Source organism: Ambystoma mexicanum, chromosome 2q (genome assembly GCF_040938575.1).
Source record: "Ambystoma mexicanum isolate Mex_15411 chromosome 2q, UKY_AmexF1_1, whole genome shotgun sequence".
Classification (NCBI taxonomy): Eukaryota; Metazoa; Chordata; class Amphibia; order Caudata; family Ambystomatidae; genus Ambystoma; species Ambystoma mexicanum.
The window spans coordinates 313,273,963-313,298,872 of NC_090924.1; the positions used below are offsets into that span (position 1 = coordinate 313,273,963).

General features: G+C 47.0%; 2 protein-coding genes across 2 annotated transcripts in view; both read left to right on the plus strand.

Annotated features, from left to right (window-relative positions):
- Positions 1 to 2,187: 2,187 nt before the first annotated feature.
- The window catches only part of LOC138569366 (oxaloacetate tautomerase FAHD1, mitochondrial-like), a 375,217-nt gene continuing 352,494 nt past the window's right edge, over positions 2,188 to 24,910 (plus strand). Inside the window, exon 1 of the mRNA XM_069647290.1 lies at positions 2,188 to 2,325. The gene's annotated coding sequence lies outside the window, so the exon portion shown is untranslated. The remainder of the gene's footprint in view (positions 2,326 to 24,910) is intronic.
- The window catches only part of LOC138569367 (oxaloacetate tautomerase FAHD1, mitochondrial-like), a 302,844-nt gene continuing 280,122 nt past the window's right edge, over positions 2,189 to 24,910 (plus strand). The window contains exon 1 of the mRNA XM_069647291.1: positions 2,189 to 2,325. The gene's annotated coding sequence lies outside the window, so the exon portion shown is untranslated. The remainder of the gene's footprint in view (positions 2,326 to 24,910) is intronic.

Genomic DNA, 24,910 nt, shown 5'->3' on the forward strand with positions numbered 1-24,910 from the left:
GAGATGATTGGAAAGCCCAGAAGCATCCATGTATGCATGCGGTGCCCTTACAAAACAACGAACACAGCACAGTAAACACAGTAAAGACAAAAGAGACATTCTAAATGGAACTTAACCACATCAACCCAGTTCACACCAGCAATGTAACAGCGCGTTTCATGCACGGTCTCCCTGCAATTACACATACCGACTTGGGCTTTCTAGAATGAAATGCTCTGTAATGCAGAAATATGGGAGCAAAAATAATTGTCTTGCCAATGACTGCAGGGAGCGGAGGCTTTAAGACTGTGCAGAAATGGCGCAGGACACACAAGTGGAAGACACGCACGTTATTTTCACGTTTAGCGTGTGGCCATCAAATGCCAAATCAGAGTACAAGTCACACGCGGACTGCCTGTTGCAGCCATCGCAAATGTTGCTGGTACACACGATTGGATGGCGTCGCCCCCATGGGTGTCTGTGGCTGGGAGTGGGAAAAGGGGTAATGTGCTCCTTTTAATGAAATTACGAGGCCAGGGCGTGTTCAGCTCATAGGCGGAAGCTATGGCTGGCCTGTGCCCAATGGTATTGTGCACAGGACATCAGGTTCCCACTAGACAACAATAACCAGACGACTGTGAAATGTCTCACAATGAAAGTTTGCTATATTGGGAAGATTATGAAGTAGAATGTACACAAGTACACAACTACAAAAGTAGCTTTGAAACATGGTTTCCATCACACACCTGGGCCTGTTGTGGATAGTTTACATGTCTTGATTTACAAAGCGTTTTCAATGGGAATGCACCATTGCAGAGAACGCTTAATTAAATCAGACCCACAGTGCTGTTTGAGGCGCTTGCACTTTTGAATAGCAGAACTGGCCATGCGCTTTGTTTTGGATATTTTTTCAGTCATGGCTGTTCTTCATTGACGCATGTTTTTTATATCTTATTTAAAAAGGTGCCTGCCTTTAATATTTTTCTTTTAAAGAAAAGCTCCCTTTTCCGGTTCTTTTTTGAGTGTTGATGCCTCATTTTCTGAAAGGCAAATGCCGATTTGCCCTGTGCATTTTCTCCGGTTAAGAAAGGCCATTTAAATGAACTGGGCATGTTTCACCTTAAGATACGTTCACTTCCTGTGACATCACTTCCCATTGCACATGTCAATGTGCCTCCCCACATTTTGTTAGGGCTTGTGCCCTGGGTATAGTCTACACATTCAGAGTGGCTCTGCTGTGCTGAAGTAGTGAATGTTTTTCTGTTTGATTGCTGCCTGCTGGGCTTCTCGAACTCGGTGCACTCTTACCTCTTAGTTTTAAGTTATTAACAATGCTGGCATGCTAAGAAAAGTGCTTCATTAGTCTGCAGTGTAGGGTGGCACTAAACAGCTGAGCTAGCATGGTGGTGGGAGCTTTAATTGCCCCCTATCCCAGCCCACACCTGAGGAATGGGGGTGGGGGGCTGGGTCTTAAAATAGCACTCATATTGGGGTGCAAAATGACCCATATAGCTCATTTGACCCTGAACCACCCTCCTAAATTTAAAGGTCCCCACTTGCCAGAACCACGTGTTGACCACGTGTTGAAGTTCCTGGTAGTACAAACTTAAGGGTTTTTCATAAGTTTACAAGCTTCCATGAACCCAAGCCGGCCGTCATTTTCTGGGTGTCCAGACAGTTCAGGATTGTTAGTGCACAGCACATTCTGTGAGATACGAGACGGAGCATGTTTGATTGGTGGAGTGACAAATCTGCAATGCCGGGAAATTACCTCCGGCAACTTCCAAACAGGCTTGTTATAAGCTGGTGAACACATTTTGATGTGTCGCTGAGGAAGCTGTGTGGGGAACAAAATGGAACTACTTCAAACAAAGGGACCCCGCCTTGTACAAGCATTTTAGAGAGGCGTGAAGAGCTGGGACCGCGGTTTGGTTTGCTTTCTCGTTTGATTGTTTTTCCCAAGTTCGTTGAGTTTGCTTCTATTAATACGCTTGCTTTTTCCTGCTGTCTGACGCTTAGGCCCTTGGGTCGCTTTGTGCCTGGACGGCCTGGGCTTCTGGGATTGCGTCTGCCGCTCAAGTCCTCCATACAAAATAAATGTCCTGGCCACTACATTTATTCCAAAAATGTTAGCTTAGGAGGCTTTTGATGTTTAAGTAGCTAACTTAACAAGATCATTTTCCACAATTTGTAGACGAAGAGAAAAGATAACGAAGGAAGTGACCGTGAATTAAGTGAAGCAGTGAAACTCAGGTGCCTGAAGAAAGCAAAACCAGAGCTGATTTTCTATTACTTACATCCGAATCTCCTCACACAGGAAAGCGGACAAATCACACTGCATTTTGGGTGAGTAAAGTTGATTAACAGAATGGCATATATGTTGCAATCCTCTTTTGTCACGATCCTGTGTGCATTGATGTCATTTTGGTTGGAAGAGGATTAATGTTTTTATTTTTATTTTGTGCACACTCCTATAATACATTCCTATTTCATATTCTGGATGTATTAGTACTTTTTGGCATTTTTCTTTAATAATGTGCCCCCTGAGCAGTGCTTAATTTGTGGGGGTGGTTGCCGGTGCCCAACACCGGCACTCTTTTTTGGGCACCGGAACTCATGCAGGGCCAGCGCACGTGCAATTGTTTTGTTTGTTCTTCCACTTCGCTTTGCTTCGATTATAAATCATTGGAATTTGTCATTCTGATCTTGATCGTCTCGTGCTTGCAGGCTGTAGGCCATGGCTGGCTGGGCCTGGGAGGGGCCAGCAATAGCAATGAACAACAAACTGTTACAAACAACAGCCAATGAAAACTACCATTCTGTTGTTACTATGCAGTATTTGATGCATTCTGCATAGTAACACAGAATGTGCAGTTTTCATTGGCTGTTCTTCTGAGCCAGTGAAATTACATGGTGACGTGTTGTTGTTGCCACAGGAGGCAGCGCAGCGCCACCTTCATTTCACGAGTTACTTTGAAGTGAAGGTGTCGGGGCGTGACGTCGTCTTTCCTGCCTTGTGAGAGAGAGAGCCTGCACTGCGTGGTGCGGCCTAGTTGCTTCCTGCGGCCCCCTCTGCCTGCTTTTTCATTTGTGCGGGTGCCAGTGTGCACACCCGTCCCCCCCCCACCCTGAGGCCCCGACAGGAGACCAAGTCCCAGCCGGCAAAGCAGGTAAGTCACTTGTTGTTGTGTGCGGTGCAGCCTGAGCCTGCCACAGTCAAGTGATCAGGCAAGGAAGGCCCAGGTCGGGGCCCGGGTGGCGGCACAGTCCCCTGGTGGTGTCCTGACTGCCCAGGAGTCAGGACCCCACCAGGGGCCCGTCCGCGCCCAGGCTTCTGTCTCTGTGACCTGTGTGCAGTGTGCTGTTGACTGCAGTCAGTGCCAGGCCCAGGCCAATTTCTGTGACCAGGGGCTGCCGGCTGCCGCAGACTGAGTCGGATGACTCTGCCGGGGGCGGCCGGGCCCATGGATTGTGCCCAAAAGTATGTTTTTTACTTTTTTCTTTGAAAACCTGACCTTCCGTGGGGCTGGTGGCCGGGGCCCCGCCCCACGGAAGGTAGGTTTTAAAAGAAATAACTTATTTTGAGTGGCGGCTGTGGCCCATCACATTGAAAGTGATGGGCCCCAGCCACCCAAATATATGTTTTTTCTTTTAAAATCTTACCTTCCGTGGGGCCGCTGTACCACGCACCTATTTTTGTCATCATCACGCTCAGCATGGCCGTGGCCCCACGGAAGGTAGCCTAAGTGATTGAGGCAAGGCAGGGCAAAGCCCGGGATCGGGCGGGGCACGGGCGGCAGCGTGGTCCCACTAGTGTCTATCACAAAAGGAATGAATTGTCGTTTGCAACTTTGGCCACTTTTTCATTGGTGCCGAGCCTGACTCGAGACAATTGTATGCCCCAGTCCGACCCTGGATAGCATTCATCTAAGCGAAACATGAACTTTGAATTTTTGCCTGAGTGTTTCCTTTCTTCCTTTTAATGTTATCGGCCTCATTAGTTCACAAACGAGCTTCAGCGAGGGGACCCGGAACGGTGCACGTATTCTGCTGAAACCGAACCGGCTGCACTTCGCGAGAAAAGCCCATGCAAAGACGAACTTCTGAAATGCCATTTCAGGCTTAAAGATACACACATTGAAACTAGACGGGGATAAACATGGTGCACGTGCCCACTAATCTGTCGTCATAAATAAAAGCACTAGTTGAGTATTCATGTATAATTCTCAACCGTCTTTTGCTGTAATTTATTTTACATAATTCCAGTGCATGGTTTCTATCCTGATGTGTGGTTTATACACCAAATGTGACCCCTTGACCTGGGTACAATACGCTCAGAGCATGTGCTCCGAATGAGAGCGCATGCAATCCTCAGATAGGGAGGTGGGTGTCTGTTACACCCTGCAGTTTAGGGAAGTGTGTCAAGAACATGTCAGTGGGAAGGAGATATCCGAATATACATTCTCCTCTGGCTCCTGAATATTGGGTGACAAAACATATTTAGTTTTTTAATATGTGTTAAGGTGGAAAGAGGCCCTAAAGCAGAAGTAGCGCAGGCCGTTGATTTCACAACAATGTCTTGCAGAAATGACTTTTTCCAAGTTATACAACACCATGCTCATGCCTGAAGGAAGGGTGAAGGGGGATGCATTTATGAGATGTGCTGACTGATAAGGGCTTGAGAGTAAATTGATTACACAAAACACCTGTATGAGGTGACTGAAGAACGGGCTGAGGGGAGGGTGCTCTTCCTGGAGGTAACCGATTAACAATACTTGGTGTACTTTAACAGACTGTCAGATGGGACAGAAGGGGTAGAGACAAATACAGTGCAACCGTGACTGAAACAGAATGCTTTATTTATTTGCATTTTTAAAGCACTCACACAGCCCGGGCACATCGAGGCGCAGTTACAGGAGGAGCATGTCTTAGTTGCGTATTTACTACTAGCCTGTGCCAGCAGTTGCTGCAGCGCCAAACATGTGACATGGAGCAGCAGCAGTGTTATGGGCTGGTGGTGGGCCGATATAGGTAGGTCTAGCACTGAACTGGTGCGGCCGGCACGCCCGCGCTGAGGGTGGCGCCGCACCCAGCATTATGGGGGCCAATATTTTTTGGGTACTGGCACTTATTTTTTTACAAATTAAGCACTGCCCCTGAGTTACGCTCAAACGTTATCTTTTAAAAATTACATGAACCTATGCATGCCTAGTCTGTTCAGGGGCACTTTGATATAAAGGTATTGGCCTGTACTCACTTTGTGGTGAGCTGCTTTGATTTCATACATTTGTAATGCACAGAAAGGCCGGGTAGACTAAACTGCAAAAGTGGAAAGCTATAATCACACAAGCTGATGGAGAAGCAAGCAAGGAAGGAAGAAGAACATAAGCAAACCATGAGACTGTAAGGCTTCCCCAAAGGAAGGCAGACATGAGATGATTCTCATTTACAAAGGGAGGGTGTCACATAAGCGGGGACCAAGGACAAAAAAACGCCTGTCCCCCTGCAAGTAGCTGGCCAATGCTGCTGCTGTCTCTACCTCTTCTGTCCCCTCCCAGGCTCTCTGCATGGCCCTGGCTTCTCATTTCATCTCTAAAACTCGGGACATCATGTCCTTGCTCTCTTCCTCTCCCTCTACTCCCTGCTCTTCCTCTGGCCCTTCTTCAGCCACCTCTCCTCCCTCCTACTCTGACTTTCCCTTGTTCTCGTCCGACAAGGTTTCTAGACAAGTCTGATCTATGAAAGTCTCGTCAAAACAGGTTCACTCCTGTTCCTCCAAAACGATCAAGGACCACATTGACACCCTGGCTCTGGCTGATTTCTGCAACCACTCCTTCGCCACTGGTCTCTTCCCCTCCCCCCTGAAGCACTGCCCTGTGCACCCTCTTCTTAAGAAACCCTCTGCTGACCCCTCCGGCCCCGCTAACTATCGTCCAATCGCCATCACTCCTTTCCTGGGCAAAATCCTGGAAAAGCTGGCCATCTCCCAGCTTAATCTTCACACTGAATCTGTTGCTTGTCTTCATGACCATCAGTCTGGCTTCAGAGCTGCCAGAAGCACAGAAACTGCTCTCCTGAACATCATTGAAGACATTCTCTCCAACCTGGATTCCAACACCCCCTGTGTCCTCATCTTACTTGATCTCTCTTCTGCCTTTGACACGATCAACGATGCCATCCTGCTCAACTGTTTCTGTGTTAACCTAGGTATCAACGAACAGGCCTTGGCTTTGGCGGACCTCCTTCCTCTCCGATCGACCCTCCCAGGTCCAACTTGGGTCCACCCTCTCCTCTATCTCTGGTGTTCCCCAGGGGACTAACTTCTCTCCCTGGCTGTTCAACCAAAACCTGGCACTTCTTGCCCACCACATTGCCGCTCTCTGCCTCAACTTTCAGTGCTATGCGGATGACACTCAACTCATTTTCAGGCTCTCTTCCGCCACCTCTTCTCCTTCTCTCATCTCTGACTGTCTGTACGCCATCCAGGAGTGGTGTGGCACCAATGATCTCTGCCTTAATGCCAGTAAGACCGAGATTCTCCTCATCGGCACACCTGCTCCCTCCTTTCCTGTCGCTCTCTGGCCAGCCTCTCTTGGCCCTCTTCCTGCTCCCACCTGTGAGGCTATACCTCAGGGTAATCGACTCCACACTCTCCTTATTTTCTCACATCTCTGACGTCTCTAAGAAGTCGCACTACCAGCTGCACCTCCTCAGAGGTATTCTTCCTTTCCTCTCCTTCCCCCAGAAGCTCACTGTCTCCAGAGCTCTGGTTCTCTCCAGGCTGGACTACTGCAATAGCCTCTTTCTAAATATGCCTGCCTCTACTCTCTGCAACTCATCCAAAACAGGACTGCAAGACTTGTCCTTGGCCTCAAGCCCAGGGATCGTATCTCTTCAGGACTGAAATCCCTGCACTGGCTCCCAGTGGCGGCGTGGATTAAGTTCAAAACCCTCTGCATTGTCCACAAGGCCTTCTGGGGCCTGGGACCACAATACCTCCAATTCTCTCTTCCTAAATGTCTTCCTTCTCAAGCTCTTTGCTCAACCACCTCCAACTCCCTCAGGGTCAGTCGCTTTTCTAAGCAGCGAGTTGGTGGTAAATCTCTTTCTTCTGCTGGGGCCTCCCTCTGGAACAACCTCCCGGCCTCTCTGAAACTTGAGGAGTACCACCTCTGGTTCCGGAAGCACCTCAAGACCTTCCTCTTTGCTTCGGCTTTCTCTCCTCCTCTCCCCTGCTGATCTCCTGGCTGAATCTGAAGCTGCACTGGTTACCTGACTACCCTCTGATCTCGGGCCCAGATCCCCTCCCCGCCAGCTGCACACCTGCACTGCCCCCTAGCTACCCTTGCACTGGGGGACTGTTTCTGTATCCTAACAGCCCCTACTAGCATTTGACCTCTGATGTCTGCACTTACCCTTGCACTTGCCACCAGCAGGCCGCACTTTTATTTATTGTCTTTATTTATTTTACTGTTATCCTATGTACTGCACTGCTCCCTCCCCTTTCCCCCCACACTTCTTCCCCTTTCCCCCTCCCCTCCGCGATCTCAATGCCACCCGGCCTAGTAGGATTGTTGTCTGTCTTCCCTCTGTCTCCCCTCCTTTCCCTTGTCGCGCCTTGAAACACTTATGTATAGGCGCGTTATAAATGCCATATCCTATCATATCATATATCTGGAATTGGGGACGATCGATCAGCAAATGAAGATTTCCATAGCTAAGTCTGGAAGGACAATGAAATGTGTACATACGGGCTATTATTTCTGTAAGAGCACAGAGCACCATCCAGCAACTTTCTGAACATAAGCACAAGGCAAGAAGCAGTGCTTTTTAACTTGTGCTACCTAAGCCAAAGCTATTGCATTAAGAGTACAGCTAGGGGGAAAATGGCATATGAGGAGGGACACACAGCTTGTAGGTGTTGTTTGGTTGTTTGCCCACCCATTAATTACCCATGGCCATACTAATCCCTATGGACATTCCGATCCAGTTTCTGCCCCTGCCTGCCCACCCCACCTTCTCATGGGAACTTTTTGTGCTCGCTTTATTCAAACTTACCATCAAACGTCTCATTCAAGTGCCTGCAGCTGCAAACCCGCTACTGGTGTAATAAAAATGGTGTAACCAGGTCTGCCTTCAGCTACTCAATGTAAAATCACTATGCGTGTCCTTCACTGAAGTCCTGTTAAAAACAAGCATTGCTAAAGGCAACAGTTTAAGCTTGTGTATCAACATTAGGCATTCAGCAAGCAGTGCTATTATATGCCCAGGTACTCACACCATTTTGCAGCTGCTACAATCCAGTTAATACTACTAATGCCTTTCCCATGCCTACACAAAATCCAAAACTGGTGGCATTGCCAATTCTCCTTTAAGAATGCCTTTTATGTGCCCTTCCCAGCACAGGAATAGGATGAAATGGGTTAGGGATGCATGTTATCTGGGCACCTTGCTTTGTTTCACACATACATTTATTTTCTTGTATAGCTCACATTACTAATTAAATCATTTCTAGACACTAGTTATTTTTACATTGCGGTTTCACTTCTGTGCATGTTTATTTTAAGTTTCTACATGTTTCCAGATTGAGGAATAGCCATATTCAAAATATGTTGTGAAAAACTGTGTTTCCAGAGGTAAGTAATTTTACTTACTTTTCTAGTGATGTAATTCCCCATGATGTCATTTCCTGTGGTGTCACCCTATACACATTAGATGGGTCCCCCACTGGAGTTGCTGCGCTTAGCCTCACAAATCCTAGTAGTGGCCCTATTTGCAGAGTGAGACACAGAAAGAAAATCTTTCTGGCAACCCACACTTATAACACATACTATAGGTTTATGGCCCTAAAAGAAATGGATCTACCCCTCAGTTGTTATTGGCAAGTGGATGTTTTTATTTGTACTTCTATATCAACTTTCACTGTGGCATTCAGTGTGTCTTTTAAACTCCCGCCATCCATCCCAGGCATCAACTTATCTGTGAGAAAGCCACGGCAGGAGTGGGCATCTTGGATAGGTACGCAACAAATACTTTTTTATAAATGGTAACACTGTATTGCCAATTCCATGTGTTGCCAATTGCAATTGCTGTATATTTTTTTTTTTTTTTCAGAATGGACATTCGTAGATTCTTTGTAACAAAACAATTTAGTGAAGCAGAGAACATGCCTGTGTTACAGTCTACTGATCAACATGTCAGAGGATCAGAAGCTGAACATACAGATGAGGTTTGAAATGAATGCATTTCAAGACTGTATCGCAGGCACAAATTAATATGACGAAAGGATCTATGGAGCAGAATATACTACTGTGGCAACAACTGGCAATGTGGAAGATGACCAGAAGCGCCCAGATACCTCAGGGTTAGGTGCGCTCTATAAATAAATAAACTAAACTGTGAAATCTTTGTTCAACAAAAATCAACAAGCCTTTCCGATAACGACGAGGGAGCTTTTCTAAGTGCAATAGTTACAAATCACCCATCTGAGAAATGTATACCAGTTCAAACCATTGTGCAGTCACAAAATTGGAAGAAGCGCATATTGCATTTTCAGGAAAGCTGGTTCAAAGATTTTCCATGGTTGCACTACAGTTCAAACTGGAACAAGTTATTTGCTTCTTCTGTGCAAAGTCTGCCGCATTAAAACTGGTTGATCTCTCGAACGCTGAGCAAGTGTTTGTTACTATTCGTTTTAACAATTGGAAAAAGGCTAGAGAAAGGTTCAAGAAGCATCAAAATAGTTTTGCTCATGCATACTCTGTACAAAAAGTAATGGGTAATTATTAAGCTATTCCGGAAACGGAAGTAATTGCAGCTTTCAAGAATATTCGTAATATTCCTGCTCGTGCCCGTGGCCTATTAAAACTATTTCAAGAGGGAATAACTTTCTTGGGTCTGCAGATTGCTCTCCAAGTCATGCAGCTCCTGGAGTACTTGAATATTGCCATGCAAGGACACCAACAAACAGTATCCGGATTAGTTGCAGCTGTGAATCACACACACAGTGCCATCCTAAAGCTTTGCAACAATCTTTTGACAGTCTACTCATGTACAATGACCATATGGTGTCAAGATATCAACTGAAAGAGATTGAAGTGCCAAGACGGCATCAAATTCCAAAACGTATTGATGAAGGATTCGCTGAAAATGTTCATCCAAGCACCATAAAGGACTACTATAGACCATAGTATTTTGAACTTTTAGATAGTTTCTGATCAACTTATGCAGCGTTTTGACCAGGAAGGCATCAAAATGTATAAACGCATTGAACAGCTGCTTGTAACAGGCATAAGCTCTGAAAATATTGTTAAAGGAATGGTTCGGTCAAAATGTTTTATTGGCCCTACGGGTCGGCCATGTGTTTTTAAGCCTAAGTCGCTCGATTTTAGAAAAAGTTCCTATGGACCTTACTCGAGTTTTCGTCCATTAAACACACGCGAAAACAGGCAGTAGGGCGCCGCCATTTTGTGATAATCCTATACCTTGCCGCATCGCCCTGGCTGACCTGCTTTTACGGCACTAAATCATATCCCCCGCCCCTGAGCCTGACATTATCAAAACATTCATATTCCCCACCTCTCTCCATGACATTGCTGTGCTGCGTAGGCAAACGCGCCCAGTCGTCTTCTACGCGACTTCACACAGAACCCGGAAACCAACACAGATCAACTCACAACACAGCGCGCACAATTCGGAATATGAAACTGTACTTTCAAATCAAACAGCAACATGGTACATTTGGTAAAGTACATTTATTTAACATTAAATGTTTATAGAATAAACTCGCTTGGCACGTTCTGAGGCCCCCCATTTTGTCCTCGTTGTCCGCGAGCTTTGCAGCCCTAGAGAACCATAACTATGGAGACATTGGGGCCTCATTCCGAGTATGGCGGTAAGGGATAGCGGCCACCGCTAACGAGAGCGGTGGCGGTAATCCCTTACCGCCATACTCCGAGTTCCCTTAGCGCCATGGTGCTTTTAACACCTGCTTTTAGCAGGCGTTAAATACCATGGCGCTAAGGGACCTTGATGTTAATTACGCCACCGTAATTTACGGTGGCGTAATTGACGCCTTCCCCACTCCCATTATGCCCTATGGGGCAAGAATGGGAATGGGGAAGGGTAAATGGGGATTGGGGAATTACCGCCCCGCCAACCTTGGAATGGGGCGGTAATTCCGCCAACCACCAAGGCGCTGCCGGTCCGGGTACGGCGTCAACCAAGGCGTTAATAGCGCCATTGGTTAGCGCCGTACTCGGAATGAGGCCCATTGACTTTTTGGGGGAAGGTCAAGGAAAGTATAACGTACCCGAGGAGTTGAGTTGAAAGTGAGATTTATTGTTTGTTTGTTTTATTATTTCCAATACGCAAGCCTCCCCTCGGTTAACAGTGGGCAGCATTTACATGAGATTGCGAGACTTAGTTACAGCAACAAAAATATATACATACACATATTGACAAGGTCAGCGATATGAGGTGAATAGAGAGAGAAGTCAAAGATGACACCCAGGTTGTTCGCCACCCAGGATGGTGAAGGGAGGGGTTAGGGTTAGCATACTTTGTATGTACACTGTACAATAACATTTATTTACAAAAAGACAATCATATTACAATTATTTAAACCAGGATTTGTACTTCACAACCAGCTCTGCTTTGGGTGGACATGGCACAGTGGCAATGTTTGGTGGCAATGCATCGGTGCTCTGCACAGAAACGTTCAAAATTCCATATCTGTGCTTCTCGAGTACAGCAACAATAAGGCTTTTTACAAAGTTGAACTCCATTTCCTCATAGACTGGTTTGATCACCCATTGCTTACTTCTTTTAGAAAACACCTTAGTGTAGCGAGGCATCCTTACATTACCTGTAGTCCTAGATTGTTCACGGCAGAGATTCTCGTTATGCGCCAAGACTGCAAGTAGAGTCCTATGTTTCATGCCCTGTATGCTGAAATGCAAGCGCTTTGGCCTGTACTTTAGGCACATATTGTGGAACACCTCCAAACCTCCTGTGTGACAGAATTCTGTCAGTCCCCTCAAATCTCTTGATAGAGTTTTATCGAAAACAATCTTCTCAATGGCTTTGTGTGTCGGTGAAGATGGAATCAACCACTTCTTCTTCCTTGCCTCCTCTGGGGAAAAAGGGCCATGTTCACATTGGTGGAAACGTAGGTTTTCTGACCAGCGGTGAACGTTGGTACAGTGGTGCATCAGTGACCGCCATTTTTCAAGTAGTATTTCCACTGACCCTTCACAAGTTTTGGAGCTCCACCACAGATGGTTGCTGATAGACTGGGACCACTGTGAAATACTTTCCAAACCTTTTATTTTCCCTGCAGCCGAGATTTTCTTATTGATTGATTTAGCAAGATGCCATACATCAAATTGATGTTTAATATGTGGGAACTGCTCTCTCATTGTCTTGGCAATTGAAACGTATCTGTCCATGGCTATGAGGTCGATGTGCATTCCCCTCAATTGTAGATATTTCACTGATTTTATAAATCCTAGTTTCTCCATGGCCACTGAGGATCTACATTGTGTTACCTGCACGACCACCGAACTCACAATTTTCTTACTATCCATGTCCTGAAAGTGGTAGGTGCAGTACTTGGCAGAAAATCCAGGGCTGTCGCGCTGTCCATCGCCGGCTAGCCTGAATCGTTTCCCTTCAAATGTACTTGCTAGAGACAATTCTTCAATTTTACAAGCATCACTAATGGCCGGAAACAGATAATCATGTTGGTATTTGTAGTACTTGTATTTGTAGTACTGCGTTTTAGAAATGAAATGAAGTCCCACAAACTGAAAGAAAAACTCTAACTTTCTAAAACTGGAGCCACTAAAAAGTGATGCAGCTGCACACAGTAGATTGCCTGCTGGCAGTTTCCCCAGCATCGGTTGTGCAGACCATGAGAACGTGTGATTTAATCTACAGGCGACATGTATTTTGACGTTACTGCCTTGTTTTTGACGAGTCACATGAATCAATGGCTTCCCACATACTTTCCCTCTGACGGAATGCCCACATTTCAGCATACTTATAATATCCATCAAACAACTGTCGAATACTATGTATTTGCCCTCTTTCATTAGACTGTCATCCGGCATCACACTTGTTTCGGACTGCATCGTTGCAGAATTGAAAGAAATATCGCCAATATCAGGTTCTGATGCGTCGGTGAATGCTGCTGCTGGTTCATTCTCTGTCATTTCAACATCTGTTACTTCAACATTGATGGGAGAACACAACATTGTCGACAGCTTTTTGGGTAGCATTTTTTTGGCGGGTGTAGATTGTGTGAATTGATCTGCAACTACTTCAGAGCTATCTTCAATACATTCAGTATCATCTTCTTGTGGTGTTGCAGTCGCACTGTAGCAATGGTCCATTACAACTTTACTGGATTCTCCGGACATATTCAATTAATGTTTTGGCCATTGGACATGAGCATCTCTAGTCTCAACACGCGGCGTCTGAATTAATAGTTCCTCCATAGTGTAAATGGTCTCTGGCAAGAAACATCTCTCATTCGCTTCAGTGTCTGTGTATGTATAGTTCGTACACCCACGGGTAACTAGAGGACAGATTGGAAAAGGGATGTTCAGTTTAAACACAAGATAAAGTATAGTACAATTGACTGGAAAAAAACATAAAATAGTAAAAAAAATTCTAAAGTTATGAACTGATTGTAACTAACCTTATTTTTGTTTCTTTTCTTTGCAACTTTCTTGACTCGACCTTCAACATCTGCACGCTGTAGCTCCGATTAATTTCTGCATCTCTTCCCTTCCTCTTGCGCTGCAACGACTATATTTTCTGTATCCGCATAGACAGCACGGAATGAGGCTCCATCGACTCCCTGAAACATAGTACTTTCATTACTATGTATCACAATATTGATAACATAAAACACACGTGGGGACAAACACACAGGTACATCTCAATAGCTCAACACGAATTAAACATTGTATAGAACAATCAAACCACAAGTATTCGAGCTCTGATGACCTAGTTCCATGGAACTGTCAGTATCCATACCTCTGGCTCTGCATGGACTGCCATGAATGATTGTATTGGAGAGGAGGCATCAGCAACTCCCTGAAACACAGTACTTGCATAAGTATGGTTTTCAATATTGTAAACATAACACACACTTGGGGTCGACGGCACAGGTACATATAAAGATATAACCACAAATGTTGCATTGTCTAAAAGAATCAAGGAATATTTAAATATGATCAGATTTAATCTACTTATTTCTCTAATTTCTTTACATCTGCATCATCTAAATGGGATCTTGTGATTGTAGTGGAAGCTCCATCGTCTCCCTGAAACACAGTACTTGAGTTAATAGGGAAGAAAGTATAGCAAATGGAATCACGTTATATGATCACGCTCGATGGAGCTGTCAGTATCCATACCTCGTGCTGCTGAAGAATATCTATCGATGTTGTAAATGTGGTGCGCGCTTCCGAAAGCTGTTGCGACGATTCGTATCCGCATGGTCCTGCTTCCACTTCCCCTGGAATTACTTGAATGTCAGGCTCCGCATCAAGTGCGTGGGTTGACGCTTCAACAACTGCCTGAAACATAGTATTTTCATTAGTAAGGATTACAATATTGAAAACACAACACACACTTGGCGTCGACCGCACAGGTACATATCAATGGCTAACCACAAATGAAACATGGTGTAGAACAATCAAACGACAAGTGTTCCAGTCCTGATGATCACGGTCGATGGAGCTGTCAGTATCCATACCTCGTGCTGCTGAAGAACATCTAGGGCTGTTGTCAATGTGGTGGACGCTTCAGCATCTCCCTGAAAGACAGTACTTGCTTTAGTATGGATAACACTAATTATAACTGAAAACAAACACCAGGGGACGACAACTAAGGTGTATATCAATTGGAAAGCACTAACAAAACAATTGGTAAAATAAGCACACGATACATAAAAACTATTACTTGACATGCATAAAACAAGTCTGTAGCGGAATAGCCAAGTATGATTACCTGATACGCGCTAGAAGTGGTTGATAACTGCGGGCACGTCACAGATGAAGAATGTTCTTGCTTCAGATTCAGTGGATAGTCGAGCAGTTGTAAAGGTAAATTATTGTTTGATAATGAAATGCAAATATTAAAAAATTGCCATGTAAACCGACAGAATACTTCAGAATAATGCTATTGAAAATGCGCAATACAGCACAGTTCCCTGTTCCCATAAATAGATTTCGTTTGGGGGTTATAAAATCGAAAAATAATTTATTGATAAATGTCATTATTCAAAAAGCTATACACTCATATTAATATCGAAAGTATTACAAGGGACACAACACCTAAAATATCAATTAATCAATTCGGCTACCTACACACTACCGCAAGGCCTAAAGCTAAATCTGGACACTTGACTCACCAGTGGCGGAATGTGGACGAATAGAGTTGGAATAGCGTTTGCGAGCAATTTCCGTGTCGTTCGCCGTTTATTCTTCTTTGTTACCCAAGATGTGGCGTACATGTTCGAGGAAAAGTGCCGGCTGCAGAAGCGGTATCGATCACCCCTCTTGTCCTCAAAGACTTGCTGGACTCTACTTTCAAGCTCTTCCGGTGGATATCCGCAATGTCTGACCCATTCTCTTATTCGATCAACAGTTTTAGGGAATACATGCATTGTAGTGCCTTCAGATTTAGCATGGGTCTTCGAAGGGCAACCGCTAATCAAACAGGCAGGCATTGTTGAAAATTCTGAAAAGTAAATATCTAGATTATTATAAAACCCTGATGAATAAAAATGTCATAAAAAAGTAAATGAACCATACCATGTTCAATGCAAGGTTTGTTTTGGTCGCTGGAACTATACCAGTTCATCATGTGCGGCTTAGTATTTGCATAAGTTACAGAAATGTTTTAAATGATGTGACTAAACTCTGAACATGTGACTCGTCCCTTGGATGTTCTGTGTTGCATGAGAAGGAAACATGCTTACATTATAGACTGGACCCCCCAAGGATGCAATTCGATGACAATTGACACAGATGAAAATAAATAGATCTATTGATAGCATAACAATTGAAACTCAAGTCAATAGCAATGAGACCAATGACCATAGCACTACTGGGTACTGTAATCGCAAATAGATAGAAATGTAAAAATGACCGAAATATGACTAGGATACATGGCCTTACCTTGACCAACAAACAGTTGGATTCAGCAGGCCGAGCAGTATGTTGCAGGATAACAGGTAGATGGCCACAGGTAGCACACTGACGAGTTTGCTCGAAGCGGTCACAGATAGCACGACGACGAGCAGATTAGCATAGATCTCAGTGCTTCTCAGGTAGAAGGTTCAGGAGTTGACTTGCAAAGCACAAAGATGTTCTCATGAGACATATCAAGTGGTTTATAAAGTATTAGAAACAGGGGTGTGTTTGTGAATGAATGACGTGTTTATGTCATGGTATTATGTGGTTTGCAGGGGGGCGGCCTGCCTCAGGGAGGCCTGCCTGGAGACACAGGGTCTGAGGAGGCCATGTGAGCGATGCTGTTTGGCACCTTGGCCGTTTGCGCCTGTGACAGCCCCACATGCCAGCGCTCATCCCGGGGTGCGAACCGCCTTTAATAGAGGGGGTGGGATGGATGTGCCTGGGACGTGCAGATAAGGCACAGGAAGACTGCTGAATGGAGACACATTTATGTGGATTGCAGGGGGGCGGCCTGCCTCAGGGGAGGCCTGCCTGGAGAAACGGGGTCTGAGGAGGCCATGTGAGCGATGGCCCCTGGGCGTGGGATACCTTTTGAAGTGTACATGCTGTTTGGCACCTTGGCCGTTTGCGCCCGTGACAGCCCATCATGCCAGCGCTCATCCCCGGGTGGGAACCGCCTTTGATAGAGGGGGGTGGGATAGATGGGCCTGGGGCGTGCAGGCAAGTGTGTGGCTCCTCTCATCCTTTACTTCTCAGTAGAAACTCGGACCAAGTGCCTCCAGTAGTGGGTTCACCCCTTGCCCTTATGTGATGTTAACTTTGGTTGACATTCGCGTAGATGGGACCACTGAGCAGGACACGGGGCATCCATTTTGTACCCCCTTTCCACTCCATCTTGGTGACCAGGCCTCCCGGCGCAGAGCACATGGCCCCCACCCTCGTTCCCACTCTGACTGGAAAACTCCAGAGGTATTTGCAACAGCTAATAAATGTAACACATCACTCTTCCTCTGAGACCACTGTCCTGCATGTGAACCAGCCTGAACTAAGCACATAGCTCGTTCATCTCCACAAATGTGTCCTTGCCCACGCACCCTCGCCAGTGGAAACTTACTGCCATTCTGACCCTGTGTCCCTGCAAGGTATTCTCTTCATGTGCCAGACCACTGACCACGCCATGATGCCCACCTAGCAGATCCCCAACTAACATTAGACCCCTACTGCAGTATATCGTTGCCTATCAATAACAAATGCCACATACCGGAGATTCTTGTGAGCACAGACCCAAACTTCAAACAGTGTATTATAGTGGTCAAGACCCTTAACCTAAGGCCTGTATAATCTAATGTTAATTGATAGTATAGATATATGTGTGACTTTTATAGAGACATAACCGACTGAAAGACTTCGAACAGGTGTTATTTAGTGCATGCATTATTGAGAATATATTATGTTAGCTTAGATAGTGACCACCCTGCTTCACAGCGACCTGACCTTCACCCATTCGGAACACAGATGTCTGACGTCCATCCTTGAATGGAGACACACTTGATTCATTTAAAAAATCGAAACAACCGTTGTTAAAATATATGTGGTGTTTTATTTTGTATCTTATTTTGATGACACAAAAATACAAGACTTTACACATTGTACAGGTCAGGTTGCAGCACAGCGAGAGAAAATCCCCTGTACTGACTGCTGTCACTTGGGAAAGTTTCTCTTATGGCACGAACGGCACAGGCAGGTATTACTCTTCTAACGCGGTGTCCAAGCCTCCCATGAAGCCACCATGTAAAGGAACGATAGGCCACCAGCCTGTACCACCTGTGAAAAGGAATGAAACAAACTGTTTTTAAATGACCAAGATAAGTTTAATAAACGTTTGTTGTCAATGACAATTCTTGTAACTAATGGCATTCTTCTCGGACAAATGCTATCTTTACACTGCACACTATTGAACGACTTTCATGCGTTACAATGATATGTATATGTAATTTTGGATATAGTAGAAGACCATGAAATAGGAGTGGCATTACAAGCAGAGTATACTTACTCGTTACTCGGATTACGAGGACGAACAGTTGCGCGAAGTTCGTGCATAAGCACCATCATTATCCTCAACACGGACTGTGTGAGGCAGGCAATCCCTGAAGTCTGGCAGCTCGGTGATGCATTGCGGTCATGGCTCGCCTTCCGAAATGTAGGCCTCGCATCCAGAGTTTTCACAGCAGCAGCAGTTCTCGTCCTCGGTTGGCATTAGCTTGCACCGATTGCATGTGCACCAGGTGGAAACACCGTCCATGCGACTAGGTCCAGGCTCTTCAGCTGTTGAATCGTCCTCCCAACTGCCGTCCGAAGACCCATCGTTTTCGCGTGTTTCCCTTTCCAGTAGTTCCTCCTTGGTATACTCAGGCTCGTACATGTAGGGCATTATTGTAGCCATTGTGTGTTAAACTAAAATAATTTATAGCGGTGGTACTGGTATCTGTCAACACGGGCTACAAGCAACGAAGGTAGCTGACAAGAGCACAGAAACGAGTCACAGAATACTCAAAGTAACACAGAGAGAGGAATGGAATCGAAAATCTGCTGCTGTGTGTTGTGAAACGGTCTGTTTATACTTATTGAGGAAAGAGGCGTCCTGCCATTTCCATGGCGACACGTCATTAGCTGAAGCGCAGTGAATGTTGACACGAGACGTGCTTTGGCGTTGTGAAATGGGCGGTATGCATCTGCTGATGACAGGCTCAGGGGCGGGGGATATGATTTAGTGCCGCAAAAGCAGGTCAGCCAGGGCGATGCAGCAAGTGATAGGATTATCACAAAATGGCGGCGCCCTACTGCCTGTTTTCGCGTGTGTTTAATGGACGAAAACTCGGGTAAGATCCATAGGAAATTTTTCTAAAATCGAGCGACTTTGGCTTAAAAACACATGGCCGACCCGTAGGGCCAATAACATTTTTTGACCGAACCATTCCTTTAAGTAATCAAATATTTTCTCCTCTCTGCACAATTAACAACATAATCAAGTGTCCACAAGTATTCTTCATTCTCCAAATTAGTAGACATCTTTCGACGGATACCTCCCACAGAAAGAGCTTTCTTTGCACAGGTGGAGAAGCTATTGCGGATCCTCCTAACTGTTCCAGTATCTTCCTGTGAGGCTGAGAGGAGCTTTAGTGCTTTGCGACAACTGAAAACCTAGCTGTGTACAACTATAACTCAGAAAAGACTCCATGTTTGTGTGCAATATACATAAAGATGATGGATCTGGTTGACATACAAACAATAGCAACAGAATTTGTCATGCCTACCGAACGCCGCAAAAAAATATTTGTTTTTTTTTTAAACAGGTGTGCATGATCATCAGGGACTACAAAATAATGGGCAGATTTTACTCTGTGGCTATGTTTCCAAAGAGAGAAGGTGAAGTACAAGGAAACCGGGGTGCTGTTAAGGAAGGGAGATCGGGCCGATCCGCCTGATCGTTCTATATGGAATTACATGGTTATCCTATTAAGGCTTCGGCACTCGGCTGGCCTTATGTTGGTTTGAATATGGATTGGTTCAGTGCATTAAATGGGATTAGAAATCGAGGGGATCTCTCCTTAGGGGGTGTGGCCTAAGTAGGGGTACTTAGGCCACGCCTCCTAAAGAGAGCCACCCCTTGCCTAAGGTTGGGGGCTGCTGGTAATGGAAGTAGAGCTGGCGCGCACTGGCATTATTACGTTTGATGCGCCCAGCCCCTCCTTTTAAACAAAAGAACGGGCTGGGCGCACCAGAGGTGTGACACCAGTGTGCCCCAGCTCACACACAGCAGGGGGTCCTTCCATCTAAGGAGTCGGTGGAAGGCAACGCTTTAACCACCAACTCCTTGAATGAAAGGTCACCCTGCTGCTGATGTCTCTGTACTCACAAACAGGAGGAGGGCTGGACTGCCCAGCTCTCCTTTTGTTTTCGAGTTAACTCATCAAGCAGCATGAAGCCACTTGGCTTCATGCTGCTTGATGACTATTTACTCGGAAACAAAAGGAGAGCTGGGCAGTCCAGCCCTCCTCCTGTTTCTGAGTACAGAGACATCAAGCAGCCCATGTAGCCGAAGCACTGCATGGTTACACAGACTGCTTGCAGGTGTCGGTACTTCCGAAGTCCAGACACCTGCAAGACAGCCTGTGTAACTGCAGCACTTCGGCTACACAGGCTGCTCGACGGAGGTGTTGGCGTGGCTGGGGCTAATCTGGGGTGGACCCTTTTTGGAGACTGCCGCTGCTCGGCCCCAGCTAGCCCCGGCCCACTTAAAGCCCTGGGTTGGTTTGTGTATGTAGCAAAGTACACAAGGTGTCCACTGCTCCCCCTCCCCTCCAAACACATGTTTTGTGTCTCCTAAGGCAACACAATTGTTTGTAGGTTTTACTTTCTGTGTCAAATTAATACTAGTGTCAGAAGATACCGGGTTAAAGTCAAACTGTGGAACCTGTAAGTCAGGTTTAGTATCAGATGCATGCATCCCTGGTAGCAAAGGAAGGATCTTTTCCAAGGCTGCATCAATTGTCTCCCCAATCAAGTTTTTCAGGTTCTCTTCAAGTAAAGTTACAGATGGATGAGGATGGAGTAGAGGGGGGACAGTGGTACGCTCTGTGATGTCCAAGTGATGACGATCACGTGGACAAGGAAATAAAGGTGTGTGAAAAGCCTGCAAAGGGCAGTTCCTGCTCTGACTCCAGAGCTACGGTGTCTGTGTCCGTTTGTTAAGCCCCTGCCAACGCTGCACTCCACAAGCCCCAACAGGCCCAGCCCCCAGCCCTGGGCTCCCTATCACACTGGCGACGAGGTGGAGGACGAATGCCCACCCAGCACACCCCCACAGCAGCGAGTTAAGCCTGACCCACACCGTGCTCCAGGCACACCAGGGCCCTGCTGACCCGTGTCACACCCATCCACGGAAGTGCCTGGGCGGCGGCAACACGACGGGCGACACCCAGCAGCAGGAGAGTCACAATGCTCTGTTGCCGTGCCCCAGGCACCCCCAGGACCTGCTGATTGATATAGCGCCCTACCAGCCAGGTGCCTGGGCGTCGAATAGCGGACTGAAAAAAAGATCAACACACAAAATAAGTGCGCAACCCGTGTATTTTTATTCTGACATTTCGTCCGAAACCAACGCCACACAACAACATGACCACAGTCAACGCCCTGCAGCAGCATAGACCCCAACAAGGGCAATCAGCCACCCAACCATAAAATTGCCTGTGGTGTGGCGGACAGCAACACAGGGGAGAACCCTGCCCTGCATATGGCACAACCTGCTACAAATGCGGGAAGGTAAACCATTACGCATCGGTGTGTCTGAGCTCGCAGGAAGCCAAACAGCACTCGCCCCGGAGGAACAACGATGCAAGACCCCGCAACACACAACCAGACCAGTCAAGGCAGCATGACCGCCGACAACGGAGACAACCAGGCAAAGCCTGAGAAACCAGGAAAGGATGGGCCCGAGCACTAGAAGGGGAGGACACCGACAGCGATGATGGACAATCGAGCAGGGAACAGTCCCCAAGCCACGCTACCAGGCACCGCAACCCCAGGCGGGAAAAGGTCCACATGATATCAGCAGTCAAACCAACACATGGTAAGCAAACCAGTGACAGCAAATCACGCCGCAGCTGCCCTGTGGCAGTAGGAGACATCCCTGTGATGATTATGGCCGACACAGGGGCCACGGTAAATGCATGCCGACCATCAGGTTTGACAAGCTCGATCCCAGACCACCCCTTTGGCGGAGACCCATACTGCTATACGCATATGGCTGCAAAAAGCCCCTCCCCATTGTGGGGTACTTCAAGACTGTTCTCACACATGGGAAGAGCTGCAAAACTCAGATTTACGTTGTGGACGCAGGAATAGAGGCCCTGCTCAACTGCCCAACGGCAGAACTAGAACTCATACAATTCACCTTTGCAATCCAGTCCAAGGAAATTGATCACCTGCTAGCAAAGCACAGGAAACTGTTCAGGGCATTGGATGCCTAAAGGGAAGGGCAGTAAAACTCCACGTTGACCCCACGATAGAGCCACGAGCAGTACAATATCGGAGAGTCCTCTTCCACATCAGGGCAGCGGTCGAAGTGGAACTAAAACTTGAAGACCTCCGGATCATTGAAAAGACCACTGGCCCCACCCACTGCGTTATCGCCCATGGTTGTGACAGCGAAGCCCAAACAACCCCAGGTAGTGCGCATATGCATCGACATGCGTCTGCCGAATGTGGCGATAGAGAGAGAAAGACACAACACCTATATTAGACGAGCTGATTGTGGACCTGACCGGCACCACCGTTTTTAGAAAGCTGGACTTAGGGCCAGGCTACCATCAAATTTGCTTGGCGAAAGAATCACGCTACATCACGACATTTTCATCACATCTGGGGCTGAGAAGCTACCGCCGTCTCAACTTAAGCATATCGTCAGCTGCTGAAGTTTTCCTAGAAGAGATACGCAAGGTACTCCAAGATCTTCCGGGAGTTGCGAATGTCAGGGATGACATCTTGGTCTACGGCAAAACCGAAAAATAACAGCTGACTAGCAGCCACCCTACAGTGTTTAGAAGAGTTAGGACTGACGCTACATGAAGAAAAGTGTGAATTTGGGAAATCCACACGGAGCTTCTTTGGCTATGTCTTCAACGAAAAGGGCGTGTCACCGGACCCAGGAAAAGTAGAAGACATCAAGAATGCGCAAGCCCCGACCACAGCAACCGAATTTCGGAGCGTCTTAAGTATGGCGACATACTGCGGGCGATTTATCCCTGACCTGGTCACCATCGCCACTCCCCAGCGGAAACTCACAAAAACAAAGACAACCTGGGAGTGGGGAAAAACCCAAGAAAATGCATTCCAGAAGATCAAAGACTCTTTCCAGTGACGCCACCATGGCGTTCTTCGACACAACGCGCACAACAGAGCTACTAGAGGATGCCAGCCGAGTAGGGCTCGCAGCCGTCCTCACCCAAACGGACAGGGACGGAACCATTGTTCCCATTGCCTTCGCAAGCAGAGCACTCACCCCAACCGAACAGAACTATGCACACATTGAGAAAGAAGCATTAGCCTTTATATGGGGATGCAAGCACTTTCATGTATATATTCTAGGACATCCAGTGAAGGCACTGACGGACCACAAGCTATTGGTCCCCATATTCAAAGGGTCAGCACCACATCCCCCAGCCAGGATTGAACGCTGGATGCCTCAGCTGCAACAGTTCGATATCGAGGTACAATACTGCGCCGGAGCCGACAACCCGGCAGACTTCCTGTCACGGCACTCCCGACCTGCCACCGCCACAGAACGAGAAGCAGCCAAGGAGACAGAAGAGCACGTGTGCCAAGTCATAGCCTGTGCCAACCCCAAAACCATGAAAATCAATGAAATCACTGAGGAGACCGACAAGGACCCCTGCCGCCAACTAACCAAGAAGGCAATCCTGACCGGAGAGTGGAAAACGTTCCTCACAGTGGTTTGCCAGAAGACGCCCCAAGCGCAGGAAATGATACAGGCGTTGTTCAGAATACGCCATGAACTATCTGTATCGCTCGAAGGCCTCATCCTCAAAGGCCATCACATAGCGCTGCCCACTACTCTCCACGAGAGAGCCCTCAAACTGGCACACGAAGGCCACCAAGGGATGGCAAAGACACAGACCTTCCGCAAATCGCGCATTTGTATCTCACAAATACAACAAAAAGTCATGGCACTTGTTGAAACCTGCACAGCATGCCTAGCGACACGCCAGCCAGGACCCCCTGAACCTATGGCCTGTCCCCCAAAAAGCGAACGCTGCTGGGACGCCATAAGCATCGACTTTCGCACCATTGTTAACGAGGCATACCTCCTAGTGGCCCTCGACCAGTACACCCGGTATCCCGAAGTCGAGCCGGTCAACTCGACAGATGCAGCATCAGTTACCACCGCGCTGGAGAAGATGTTAGCAATTCACGGCATACCTTCCTCCATAAAAAAGCGACAACGGCCCGCCATTCACAAGCAAAGACTTCAAACGATTCGTCGACAGCCTGGGAATCTGGCACCACCACATCACCCCGTACTGGCCTCCAGCCAACGCGGATGCAGAGAGTTTTATGGCCTCCAATAACTAATCGGTGAGGATCGCAAATGCAAGGGACGACCATGGCTACCTGAACTTCACAGGTTCCTCCGGTCATACCGGCAAACCCCTCACTCGGCGACGCAAGTCAGCCCTGCAGCCCTGATATTTGGCGCACCCATTCAAACATGACTGCCCCTACACCACTTATGGAAGCCCCCACCAGTGGACCTGGAACAAGTAGAACGCCGTATACAAGACCACAACTCCAAGAGCCACACCAAGTGTCCTCCAAGTAGGGGACACGGCATTTGTGAGGAACAGAACGCAAAAAGGGAAGATGACCCTCCCCTACGAATCGCTTCCCTGGACCATCACTCACAGAGAACATGGACTAGCCACTGCCACGCGGGGGCTCGAAACAGTGACCCGGAATGTATCTCATGCCGACGGACGCCTCCAACCCTATGGGAAGTGTCCTGAGAGAGCCAAGACCCCCACGGAAACCCGTGCATCAGCGACGGAGAAGATACCACCCGAAGAGGGACAGGAGGACAATCCACATCAGGAACACCTGACACCAGGCGAGGGGGATAAAAGTCTGCCCAGACCACACACCCC